Genomic DNA, 14208 nt, shown 5'->3' on the forward strand with positions numbered 1-14208 from the left:
TTATGCCAGAGGATTGGTGAATAGCCAATGTGACACTCCTGTTCAAAAGTGCAGATAGTTACGAGTGCCAATTAAGTTGGGGTTTTGTAACTGGAGGCATGGAATACAACAGTAAAGAGGTTATGATATGGTGGAGAAATAGAGCTGTATTGTATTGGCATAGACATTGAAGCTGATTCTAAAAATATACTTATCAATGATGTCACCTATGGGAAACATATGGATCAGAAAAAGGATGAAGCCGAGTATAAATAGATCATTGGTAACTCCTGATGATAACACTGTGGGCACAGCCAGAGAAGCCATTGCTAGCGATAACTGGCTGCACCTGGATAGGTAGGAGTAGTCACACTGAACTGGACAATAAAGGAGATAAAGTGGTGGAGGAGCATAATTAACCTTTGCAGATCGAGGACCATTATCTTACTACCCATTTATTATTTATGCCTATAGAAGACTTTCAGATTCCCTTTTATGGTAGCAGCCAGTCTATTCTCACACTCTTCTCTTTTCCCCTCTTATTTCCCTTTTCACTTCCCTTCTGAAATTTCTATATTCAGCCGGTTCTCACTTGTGTTCTCAACCTGGCAACTGTCATACGCCCCCTTTATCTGCTTCATCTCTTTCGTCACCCAGGGAGCACTGGCTTTGGTTGCTCTACTTTACCCCCTTGTGGGAATATACCTGGACTTTCCCCGAACCATCATCAACATCGTCTCTTTAAAGGCAGCCCATTGTTCGATTACAACTTCCCTGCCAATCTTCGATTCCAATTCACGCAAGCCAAATCTGTTCTCAACCCACTGAAATTGGCCTTCCAATAGGTATTTTTACTCTGGACTGCTCCTTTTCCTTTTTATTGCTAATCTAAACCTTATGATACTATGATCACTGTTCCCAAAATGTTCCCCTACTGACACTTGCTCCACTTGACCCACCTCATTCCGGATCCAGCAATGCTTCCTTCCTCATCGAGTCAGAAACGTACTTATCAAGAAAGTTCTCCTGAGCACACTTCAGAAATTCTTCTCCCTCTTTGTTCTTTTCACCATTAATATCCCAGTCTATATTAGGATAATTGAAGTCCCCCATTATCGCAACTCTATAGTTCTTGCACCTCTCTGTAATTTCCCTGCAAATTTGTACCTCTATATCATTCCCACTAGTTGGTGGCTTATAGAATACACCGAGTAGTGTAATGGCACCTCTATTGTTTCTTAATTCTAACCAAATAGATTCTGTCCTTGACCCCTCCAGGACATCCTCGCTCTTCAGCACTTCTCCTTAATCAATACTGCCACACCACCTCTTTCTTTCCTTCCCTGAATACCTCATTGTATCCAGGAATATTAGTTCCCAATCCTGTCCTTTTTTGAGCCAAGTCTCCGTTATTGCCACGGCATCTTATTCTCATTTGGTTATTTGCGCCTGCAGCTCACCAACCTTATTTACCATGCTTTGTGCATTTACACACAGGCACTGTAAACCCATCTTAGACATTCCTTATATTATCTTTTAGTCTGACCGTACTATTCTTACTCTTCCAATCCTTTGTGCACCTTGTTTCTCCTTTCTAATGCTACATCCTGATGCTCATTCCCTTGCCAAATTAGTTTAAACCGTCCCCAACAGCACTAGCAAACCCCCTCGCGAGGATATTGATCCCGGCTCTGTTGAGATGCAATCCATCTGGCCTGTTCAGGTCCCACCAGCCCCAATGTCCCTGGAATCTAAAGCCCTCCCTCAAGGCAATGATTAGATACAGTGTGCAGTTTTAGGCATCCAGTTATAGAAAAGATCTTTTAAGCCGAGATGATGCCAGGAATGGTAAACTATAGTTATAAGGAGAGATGTAAGATACTGGGACTATTTCCACTGGAACAGAGATGACTACAAGAAGATTTAATAGCCTTTTAAAATTACAAAGAATTTTAATAGGGTGACTAGGGAAAGACTATTTCCTCTAGTGGGGGGCGGGGGGGGGGGGTCAGTGACGAGAAGTCATACATTTAATATTGTTACTAAGCAAATGAGAATTATTATCTTTATGCACAGTTGTTGGGAGCCTTGTTCAAAAAAGGGTGTAAGGATAAACCCAGCAACTATAGGCCAGTCAGTTTAACCTCGGTCGTGGGGAAGCTTTTGTAACAAAATGTACAGTGCCCTCTAGCTAGGAGGCATGGTGCCCTGGATCAGTATTAAGCGCTCTACTTGGAACTCCTTCACGGCAAACGAGTCAAAGGTGGGCAGCGGAAACGTTACAAGGATACCCTCAAAGCCTCCCTGATAAAGTGCAACATCCCCACTGACACCCGGGAGTCCCAGGCCAAAGACTGCCCTAAGTGGAGGAAGTGCATCCAGGAGGGCGCTGAGCACCTCGAGTCTCGTCGCCGAGAACATGCAGAAATCAAGTGCAGGCAGCGGAAATAGCGTGCGGCAAACCAGTCCCACCCACCCCTTCCCTCAACGACTATCTGTCCCACTTGTGACAGAGACTGTGGTTCTGGTATTGGACTGTACAGCCACCTAGTAACTCATGTTAAAAGTGGAAGCAAGTCTTCCTCGATTCCGAGGGACTGCCTATGATGATGATTAAGAGACTGGCTGTATGAGGAATGCCATTTTAACTGCAATGGCTGATTGAGATGTACTGAATAAATAGTTAAATTGAACTAAGAGTATTCAAGAGACTATAAAATACATGGTGGCAGAAGCTGAGACTTCCGATCTTTCGTCGAACGCATCTAGCATCCACGATCGAAATATTGGAACTGTAAGACTTTTTCAAGCCGATCGAAATTGACGTTAAGCAGTGCAGTGCAGAGCGTACTTCGTACACATTGCGCGTGGATTCGTGAAGACCGATAGGCATAAGCTCTTCGAGTAATCTAGAGGTATTAGCAAAGTAAACTTAAGATAGCATAAGCTATTGTAGAGCCTTGATTGAAAAAGTATTTCTACAAATACATGGTCACAATATTTTACTAATTAGACTCGTTCTAATCCTCTGGTTATTTGATCTGAATACTTGTAGGTGACATGTAGTGAGCTATCAGGACCACCATGGTGCCAATTTCCGCGCACATTCCCCTCCCACCTCCATTGCAGGTGACTGGCGATTTGAAAGCCAACTGGAAAAAATTCAAACAGTTGTGGAACAGCTATGAAATTATCACAAATATTGTGGAAAAACCAGTTAGATTTAGGGTTGCAACGTTTATCACTGCCAATGGCAGAGATGCCCTAGATATCCACAATAATCTTCCCTACAAATCAGAGGAAGACGAGCAGGAAATTGAGATTATTTTGAAGCTCTGGGAAGAGCACTGTAAAGGTAAAACCAACATCAGCTATGAACGGTACCAGATTAACAACTGTGTACAAGGGGATGAGCGTTTTGACACATATCTTGTGAAAGTGAGGGAGGTATCATCATGTGATTTTGGCAATTTGAGGCATGATTTCATCAGAGACCACATAGTCTGCATAAGAGGCTGTTGCAAGAATCAAGCCCAACACTAGATAAATCTACGAGGCTCTGTAAAGCTACAGGGCCACTGTTGTGCAAATGAAACTCACAAAACAGATTTAGACTCTGAAGATGTCCGGGCTGTCAGACAAAAACCCCAACCCACAAAGAAAGAATTCACAGACAAAGAGTTCACAAACAATTGTAGATATTGTGGAAAAAGACATGGGCTGTCAAAAACTAAATGCCCAGCATATGGGAAGGCCTGTACAAGTTGCGGCAAACAAAATCACTTTTATCGAAAGTGCAGGCAGAGTGGATCAATGTAGAAGTCTACACATAGCATAAATAAAAGGGCAAGTCAAACGTTCATGCACTATATGAAGACAGTGATGATTCTGATTTTGAAGTCATGACTGCAAAGATGCTTGGTAAAGTTGATCAGACAATCAAGGACAAAGCTGATAGAAAGTATCCTAACAAGATTATGGCTAGCTTCCCCATTAAAGGTCAAATGGTAAAAATGCAAATAGATTGTGGGAACACATGCAATGTGCTACCTCTTAGATACTTACCTAAAGGATTAAAGGTAAAATAATCTAAGACAACACTGTCATATGAGAGCTACGCATCCATTCCAGTGGTAGGAACTTGTAATGTGCCACTGGAAAATACAGAGAACAAGCAGAAATACGTTGTGCCCTTTGTGATCATTGAGGGCCAAAGTGCACCACTGATTGGCTCACGCACTGTTCAACAGCTGCAACTGATAAAAGTGCAGCATCAGAATATTGCGGTGATAAATGAACCACGCAAATCGCAAACTACGAACAAAGCGTTAAAAACTGATGTCAACAATGCGTATCCGGATGTGTTTAAGGGACTTGAATACATGCCGGGGACAGTTCACCTTGAACTTAATGAATCAGCGACACCAGCGGTAATGCCACCCAGATGGATGCTAATAGCGATCAAACAAATGCTGAAAGAGGAACTCGATCGTTTGGAAGAACGACAAATCATAGAAAGTTGTTGATCCGACGGACTGGATATCCAATCTAGTGACTGCACAAAAACCAAATGGAAACGAGTATGTACCGACCCTCAACATCTGAACAATGCCCTGAAATGCGGACACTATCCACTTTCTGTGATCGATGACATCTTGCCACAGATGTCAAATCTAAAGGTCTTCACTAAAGCAGACTGCAAGGAGGGTTTCTTGTAATGTGAATTAGACAAAGTCCTCCTACCTCACGACCTACCAGATTCTATGGGGATGATAGCGGCATCAGTCTTGCCCTGGAAATCTTCCAGCAGAAACTAGACCAGAATCTCGAGGGTCTAGATGGAGTCTACAAGATTGCAGATGACACCTTGATCACTGGATGGGTTGAGACACTTGGAGGCCAATCACGATCATGATGCAAACTTACACAAATTCATGCAGAGATGCCGAGGGCGAAACATCAAACTAAACTTCAATAAGTTTGAATACAAGAGCTCCCAAGTGAAATACATGGGACACATACTGTCTAGTGATGGGCTCAAAGCCGACCCAAGCAAAGTGGTCGCAATCAATGAAATGCAGAAACCGCAGGATGTTGCAGGTGTACAACGATTTGTTGGCATGACAAAGTATGTCGCAAAATTCTTGCCAGATCTTTCAGACCTCAGCGAGCCTCTGCGATGGCTTACTCAAAGATACGGTCTGGAAATGGAGTGAAGAACAAGACAAAGCATTTGAAGCTATCAAACAACGTGTGACAGCTTCTCCGGTGCTCAAGTACTTTGACCCCAAACTTACAACCGAAGGTCAAGGAGATGCTCCGAGCAAGGGTCTTGGGTTCGTCCTTCTGCAACAGGGACAACTAATTGCATACGTGAGCTGAGTGCTCACTCCAGTAGAAATGCGATACTCTCAAATCGAAAAGGAGCTGCTTGCTTAAGTCTTCGGAATGGAACAAAACCATCAATATGTATACAGTCACAAGATCATGCTACAGACAGACCATATGCTTTTGGTTGCCATACGACGGAAGCTGTTATCTGCAACACCCAAGCGGCTACAACGTCTGCTCATTCGGCTCAACCAATATGATGTGGAAATACAATATCAACCGGGAAAAGAAATGTACCTAGCAGACACCCTCTTGTGCGCATACCTCGAAAACATGGAGAGATCACCAACTGAAATTGCAGTGAATGCATCCACATGGTGGACTTTTTCCCACTCTCCAAACAAGGACTGACTAACAACACCCAACTGCAAGCGACTCCACACTACAACTGGTCATACAACAAATCACAATGGGAAAGCCAGAAACGACACATGAATGCCCGCCTGAAACACATGCATACTTCAAAGTTAGTGATGAACTCGCAACACAGGAGGGCATAGTCTTCAAAGGCTATCGCTGTGTCATACCAAAAACCCTGAGATACGACATTTGTCAGCGAATTTATGCTGCATACACTGACGTCGAGAGCACTCTTTTTGACGTTTCAGAGAATCTGTTTACTCATAAGTCACGACCTCCCTCGGAGACCGTGGGATAAGATTGGTTGTGACATATTCACACTTGATGGCAAAGACTACTTATGCACAGTGGACTACTACTCTGACTGACTATTTCAAAATAGTCCGAGTAGTAGTCCACAGAAAGAAAGATGCCACGGTCATCGTCAAACACCTCAACAAACATTTCTCCAATCACAGTATTCCAGACAAGGTTCAATCCAACAATGGATCTCCCTTCAACTCACAACAGTTCACAAACTTTGCACAAAATATGGACTCGATCATGCAACAAGCTCACCAGAATATCCACAAAGCAACGAAAATGTTGAAAACGCGGTTAAGCTCGCAAAGCATTTAATCAAGAAGACAAAAAGACTGGTGACTTCTACATGAACCTTCTCATCTGGTGAAACCCACCAACTGAAGGCCTTGATAGTTTGCCAGCACAACACTTACTCGGTTACCACACAAAGACAAACATACCAATCGCAAACAAACTACTCAAACCAAGAGTCGTACATGACGACATCGTCAAATAAGAAAAGAACCATGTCAAACAAGCACACTACTACAGTACTTGAAGGAGAAACAGTGAGACACAAATAAACTCGAGACAGCAGTGTGGCAAAAAGTTCAGATTCAGAAACAAGTTGGCATTCGGTCATATCAGGTCATTACAGAAGATGGCCGCGAGTATTGCCGAAGTAGGAAACATCAGAGAGAGCGCTGAGACATTCACCGAAACTCCTGAGATCTCTGACACCCACACACGATCCGCTGCCAGCACAGCCAACACGCAAAACAGCACTTCAATGATTACACGCCAAAACAAGGATATGTTGCCTGATATTTCCCTTCAGAGCACTGATAAAGGGACTAAAGCGATCAGTGCGCAGAACACCACAAAAACAATCACTTTGAGGCGAAGCAACAGAATCCGTACACCAAAATAACTGGAGCACTATGTACAGAAATAAAAAAATCATAGACACTGGACAAAGAATCAATAAGGCAAGGGTTTTGTTGTTGTAGTAAAAAATACAAGTTTAACAAACATGTATTAATAAGAAGTTAATTACCAGTTTATATTGAAGCTCACTTTAATTCATTTTGTTTCTTATGAAAGGAAAGTGCAATTTTAAAATGTATAGCGCTCTCTAGCTAGGAGGTATGGCACCCTGGATCAGTATTAAGAGACAGGATGTATGATGAATGCCATTTTAACTGCACATGGCTGATTGAGATCTACTGATTAAATAGAGTGAAATTGAACTAAGTGTTCAAGAGACTATAAAATACAGCTTTTAGAAACGATAATCCGGGACAAAATTAAGTCACTTGGATAAGTGTGGATTAATTAAGCAAAGCCAGCATGGATTTGTTAAAGGCAAATTGTGTTTAACCAACTTGATTGAGTTTTTTAATGAGATAACAGATGAGGGCAATGCGGTTGATGTGGTGTACATGGACTTCCAAAAGGCGTTTGATAAAGTGCCACATAATAGGCTTGCAAGCAAAGTTGAAGCCCATGGAATAAAAGGGATAGTGGCAGCATGGATACAAAATTGGCTCAGTAACAGGAAACAGAGAGTAGTGGTGAATGGTTCTTTTTCGGACAGGAGGAAGGTATACAGTAGTGTTCCCCAGGGTTGGTACTAGGACCACTGCTTTTCTTGATATATATATTAATGACTTAGACTTGGGTGTACAGGGCACAATTTCAAAATTTGCAGATGATACAAAACTTGGAAGTATAGTGCACAGTGAGGAGGATAGTGATAGACTTCAAGAGGGCATAGATAGGCTGGTGGAATGGGCAGACACATGGCAGAAAAGTGCGACGTGATACATTTTGGTCAAACGAGAATAGGCAATAAAGGGTACAATTCGAAAGGAAGTGCATGAACAGAGAGACATAGGGGTATTTGTGTAAAAATTGTTGAAGGTGGCAGGGCAGGTTGAGAAAGTGGTTAAAAAAGCTTACGGGATTCTGGGCTTCATAAATAGAGGCATAGAGTACGTTATGATGAACCTTTATAAAATACTGGTCTGACCTCAACTGAAGTAGTGTGTCCAGTTCTGGGCACCGCACTTTAGGAAGTTTGTGAAGGACTTGGAGAGGGTGCAGAAAAGATTTACAAAAATGGTTCCAGGGATGAGGGACTTCAGTTACGTGGATCGACTGGAAAAGGTGAGGTTACTCTCCTTCGAGCAGAGAATTTTGAGAGGAGATTTGATAGAGGTGCTCAAAATTATGAGGGGTCTAGACAGAGTAGATAGAGAGAAACTGTTTCCATTGGCAGAAGGGTCGAGAACCAGAGGATACAGGTTTAAGGTGATTGGCAGAAGAACCAAAGGTGACATGAGGAAAAACTTTTTTTTACGCAGCGAGTAGTTAGGTTCTTGAATGCACTGCCTGAGTGGATGCTGGAGGCAGATTGAATCATGGCGTTCAAAAGGGAATTGGATAAATACCTGAGGAGTGGGAGGAGCTGGGGCTCAGCGGGAGGTTCTGTTGGAGGAGCGGGAGGCTCAGCAGATGAGCGGGGGCTCGGAGGCCATCGAGTGGGTGCCATCGAGGATCGGAGGAAGCAGGCTCGGTCCCAGGAGGAGCAGGGGCTCGGGGGCAGTCGAGCGGGGGCCGGCGAGGATCCGAGGAATCGGGCTTGGTCCCAGGAGGAGCGGGGGCAGTCGAGCGGGGGCCGGCGAGGATCCGAGGAATCAGGCTTGGCCCAGGAGGAGCGGGTGCCGTCGAGGATCCGAGGAATCAGGCTTGGACCCAGGAGGAGCGGGAGCTCGGGGGCAGTCGAGCGGGGACCGGCGAGGATCGGAGGAATCAGGCTTGGTCCCAGGAGGAGAGGAAGCTCGGAGGCCATCAAGCGGGGGGCGTTGAGGATCGGAGGAAGCAAGCTCAGTCCCAGGAGGAGCGGGGGCAATCGAGGATCAGAGGTAGCAGGCTCGGTCCGTCGGCAGGCGCTCGGCAGCACATGTGGAGCAACAACATGGAAGGACTGATTCCGCTTCAGGGTCGCACTTCCAATCCTGGCACTTCCGGTCCAGGCGGAAGCATCGGGGGCGGGGACTCCACAGTATAAATAGTCACTTCGTTCATAAATAGAGGCATAGAATACAAAAGCAAGGAATTGGCAGAGGAACCAAAGATGACATGAGGAAAATCTTTTTTTACACAGCGAGTGGTTAGGATCTGGAATGCGCTGCCTGAAAGGGTGGTGAAGGCAGACTCAATCACGGCTTTCAAAAGGGCATTGGATGAATAAGCAGCGTGCAATAACCTGAAAGAAAAAAATTGCACGTCTACGGGAAAAGGGCAGGGGAGTGGGACTAGCTGAAGTGCTCTTGCAGAGAGCCGGCACGGGCTCGATCAGACGAATGGCCGCCTTCTGTGTTGTAACCATTCTATGATTCTCATCATCATCACAGGCAGTCCCTCGAAATTGAGGAAGATTTGCTTTCACTCCAAAAGTAAGTTCTCAGGTGATTGAACAGTCCAATTACAGTCTCTGTCGCAGGTGGGACAGACAGTTGTTGGAGGAAAGGGTGGGTAGGGAGTCTGGTTTGCCGCACGCTCCTTCCGCTGCCTGCATTTGTTTTCTGCATGTTCTCGGCGATGAGACTCGAGGTGCACAGCACCCTCCCGGATGCTCTTCCTCCACTTAGGGCGGTCTTTTCCAGGGGTTCCCAGGTGTCGGTGGGGATGTTACATTTTATCAAGGAGGTGTTGAGTGTGTCCTTGAAACATTTCCTCTGCCTACCTGGGGTTTGCTTGCCATGTAGGAGTTCCGAGTAGAGCGCTTGCTTTGGGAGTCTCGTGTCGGGCATGTGAACAATATGGCCCGCCCGGAGCTGGTTGAGTGTGGTCAGTGCTTCGATGCTGGGGATGTTGGCCTGATCAAGATGTTGGTGCGTCAGTCCTCCCAGGGGATTTGCAGAGGCATCGCTGGTGGTATTTCTCCAGCGATTTGAGGTGTCTACTGTATATGGTCCACGTCTCTGAGCCATACAGGAGGGCGGGTATCACGGAGCCCTACAATGTGGTAATCCAATGTTATGATTGTTTAGTCTACATTTGCTGATCCTGAATATTTATCTTGTGTCACGTCTTCTCTTGCTGTTGTTGAACAACTACCCCTAGGCTTGGAGGCCAATAGAGAGACGGTGTTGGGATGCTGTAATGGGCCGGGCCTCTTGCGGGGAGCCGCCTCACCGTAACCAGGGCGACAGTAAGCCGGGAGCGGAGGCCGCGCCTCTTACCGTTTCCTCTGGGTTACAAACCGCCTCTGGCTCATTGTTACATACGAGGGATTACCTTTAGATTCTACAACTATAAATTACCTTTGCACGCCGCTTATTTAGCCGCAAATTCCGCCCGGAACTGGAGGATAACCCTAGCGCGAGCAGCGAGTAAATAGTTGTGATTTCTATGCGGTAAGGCCAGTGCCCCCTCAGCCCAGGCTGTTACTGTTAAATATAGTTATAACTGACAGGAACTTAAAAATGCCTATTAATTAAAAAAACGTGTAAATTGCTAGTTTGATGTTTAGTTGTTGGCAACAAGGCGGCCCTGCCCCTCCGGGCCTGACGCCACGACCCTGCAGAGCCGTTGTCCTTAGCAACGGGCAGGACCGACGTCCTTAGTAACGGGCAGAGTGCGGCCTTGGGACCGGCCGGCGGGCGAGCGAGCGAGTAAAGTCGTGCCAGCCCAGTGCGCGGACTCTGCAGTTATTGTAAGTGTTACCCGGGGCCGTGTTACCAACGAGCAGCGCATTCGCCATTCACTGCGTTGTACCGCAGTTGTTGTTTGTATACAAGAGAAACAAACTAAAGCCGTGGAGGTCAGGTTGATCGGTACCGGCTTTTATGCCGGCAAGAAATGTGACATCTGTCGACTGCTCCACGCCCATCCCCATTACACTTTAGTATTTTCATATAATTGTTCAGGTAAAATGAAAAAAACGTAAAGGCTGGAAATCTGAAAGAAAAATAGAAAATATACCTTTTTCCGTTATTGTAGTTTAGACCTGTTTGACAACCAGGTTTTATTGTGGCACTAATGTGATGTTATAGAAACATAGAAAATAGGTGCAGGAGTAGGCCATTCGGCCCTTCGAGCCTGCACCGCCATTCAATAAGTTCATGGCTGAACATGCAACTTCAGTACCCTATTCCTACTTTCTCGCCATACCCCTTGATCCCCCTAGTAGTAAGGACTACAACTAACTAACTTATTTTTGAATATATTTAGTGAATTGGCCTCAACAACTTTCTGTGGTAGAGAATTCCACAGGTTCACTACTTTCTGGGTGAAGAAGTTTCTCCTCATCTCGGTCCTAAATGGCTTACCCCTTACCCTTAGACTGTGACCCCTGGTTCTGGGCTTCCCCAACATTGGGAACATTCTTCCTGCATCTAACCTTTCTAAACCCGTCAGAATTTTAAATGTTTCTATGAGATCACCTCTCATTCTTCTGAACTCCAGTGAATACAAGCCCAGTTAATCCAGTCTTTCTTGATATGTCAGTCCCGCCATCCCGGGAATCAGTCTGGTGAACCTTCGCTGCACTCCCTCAATAGCAAGAATGTCCTTCCTCAAATTAGGAGATCAAAACTGTACACAATACTCCAGGTGTGGCCTCACCAAGGCCCTGTGCAACTGTAGTAACACTTCCCTGCCCCTGCACTCTCTCATCCCCTCGCTATGAAGGCCAACATGCCATTTGCTTTCTTAATCGCCTGCTGTACCTGCATAGAAAATAACACAAATTTGGACAATTGTGGTAGTTTATTTCTTCAAAGAAAAACCAAACACAACAGGGTTAGCCAAAGCTTGATCAAAAAATGGGTTTCAGAAAGTTTTTAAACATAGGTAGAAAGGGGCAAGGTAGAGGGGTTTACAGAAGGAGTTCCAGAGAGTAGGACCGAAGTGGCTGAAGGCTATGTTTTCATTGAATAGGCAAAGGGATGAAGAGTTCACAAGAGGCTGGAGTCAGAAGAATGGTATGTTGGGGTTAGGGATATATGACAAGAGAAGTTGAAGACATAAGGTGGATCAGAGCCTTAGAGGGATTTAAAGACAAGGATGATAAGTTTTGTGCTGGTGCACTCTGGAATCTTATTAAAGGAGCTAAGGTCACACTTGCTCATTACACACAGTACTCACACTCATAATAAATGGTGAAACTATCAATTAGCGACGAGGTAACTAACAACCACACAAAAATGCAAAGAACAGTCGGCATCCTGGAGAAGTTCTCAGAAGGGGACGATTGGAAGGCCTTCATGGAGAGACTCGACCAATACTTCGTGGCCAACGAGCTGGAAGGGGACGGGAACGCTACCAAACGAAGGGCGATCCTTCTAACTGTCTGTGGGGCAACAACCTATGGCTTCATGAAGAATCTCTTGGCCCTGGCAAAACCAACAGAGAAATCCTACGAAGAATTGTGTACACTGGTCCGGGAGCACCTGAATCCTAAGGAAGGCGTTTTGATGGTGAGATATCGGTTCTACACGTGTCAACGATCAGAGGGCCAGGAAGTGGCGAGCTACACCGCCGAACTAAGGTGCCTCGCAGGACATTGTGAGTTTGAGGGATTCCTAGAACAAATGCTGAGAGACTTTTTTGTACTGGGCATTGGACATGAGACAATCCTTCGCAAACTGTTGACTGCAGAAACTCAAAATCTAAGTAAAGCCATAACGATAGCCCAGGCATTTATGTCCACCAGCGACAACACCAAGCAGATTTCGCAGAATAAAGAAGTTTCGGCCAGTACTATGCATAAAGTAACGTCGGTCTCGAGCAGAAATGTACATGGCAGAACTTACACGCCAACTGCTGCGGCCCGACCTCAGATAACCCAGAATCCGCCATCAGTTGTTAATGCGAGGCAGTTAACATCTTGTTGGCGCTGCGGACGTGATCATCGGCCCCATCAATGCCGCTTTAAGCACTATGCGTGCGATGGTTGCAGAACAATGGGACACCTCCAACGAATGAGCAGGCAAGCTGCAAATCCTGCAAACCCTGCAAACCACCACGTTGCAGAGGAAGATCGATCTACAGTGGATCAGGCTGAATTGGGGACTCGTACTGAAAGGACAGAAGTGTATGGGGTACACACGTTCACTACGAAATGTCCATCAGTTCAATTTCAATATTATTGAACGGCATTCCAGTATCTATGGAGCTGGACATGGGGGCAAGTCAGTCCATTTTGAGTAAAAAGACCTTCGACAGGCTGTGGGGCAAAAAGGCACACAGGCTCAAGCTTAGCCCCATTCACACCAAACTAAGGACTTACACCAAGGAACTAATCCCTGTAATTGGCAGTGCAGAAGTCAAAGTCTCCTATGACAGAGCAGTATACGAACTCCCGCTGTGGATTGTATCAGGGGATGGCCCCACGTTGTTTGGCAGAAGCTGGCTGGGAAAAATCCGCTGGAACTGGGAGGCCATCCGAGCGCTTTCGTCTGTTGACGACGCCTGATGTACTCAGGTTCTGAGCAAGTTCCCATCGTTGGTCGAGCCAGGCATTGGAAACTTCTCGGGAGCGAAAGTGCAGATCCATTTGGTTCCCGGTACGCGACCCACCACAAGGCTCGGGCGGTACCGTATATGATGCGTGAAAAAGTGGAAATTGAGCTGGACAGGCTGCAACGTGAAGGCATCATCGCGCCGGTGAAATTCAACGACTGGGCCAGTCCGATTGTCCCGGTACTTAAGGAGGACGGCACGGTTAGAATTTGTGGGGACTATAGAGTAACGATTAACCATTTTTCACTGCAGGACCAGTACCCAGTACACAAGGCAGACGACCTATTTGCGACCTTGGCTGGAGGGAAGACGTTCACCAAGCTGGACCTGACCTCGGCCTGCATGACGCAGGAGCTGTAGGAGTCTTCGAAAGGCCTCACCTGCATCAACACGCACAAAGGTCTGTTTATTTACAACCGGTGCCCGTTACTTATGCATCCAGGAGTTTGTCCAAGACCGAAAGGACCTACAGCATGGTTGAAAAAGAGGCTCTGGTGTGTGTTTATGGTGTAAAAAAAATCCACCAATACTTATTTGGCCTCAAATTTGAGCTTGAAACTGACCACAAGCCGCTCATATCGCTGTTCTCTGAGAGCAAAGGGATTAATACCAATGCCTCTGCCCGCATCCAAAGATGGGCGCTCATGCTGTCGGCATACAATT

The sequence above is a fragment of the Pristiophorus japonicus genome, chromosome 8, assembly GCF_044704955.1.
Source record: "Pristiophorus japonicus isolate sPriJap1 chromosome 8, sPriJap1.hap1, whole genome shotgun sequence".
NCBI classification, from domain to species: Eukaryota; Metazoa; Chordata; class Chondrichthyes; family Pristiophoridae; genus Pristiophorus; species Pristiophorus japonicus.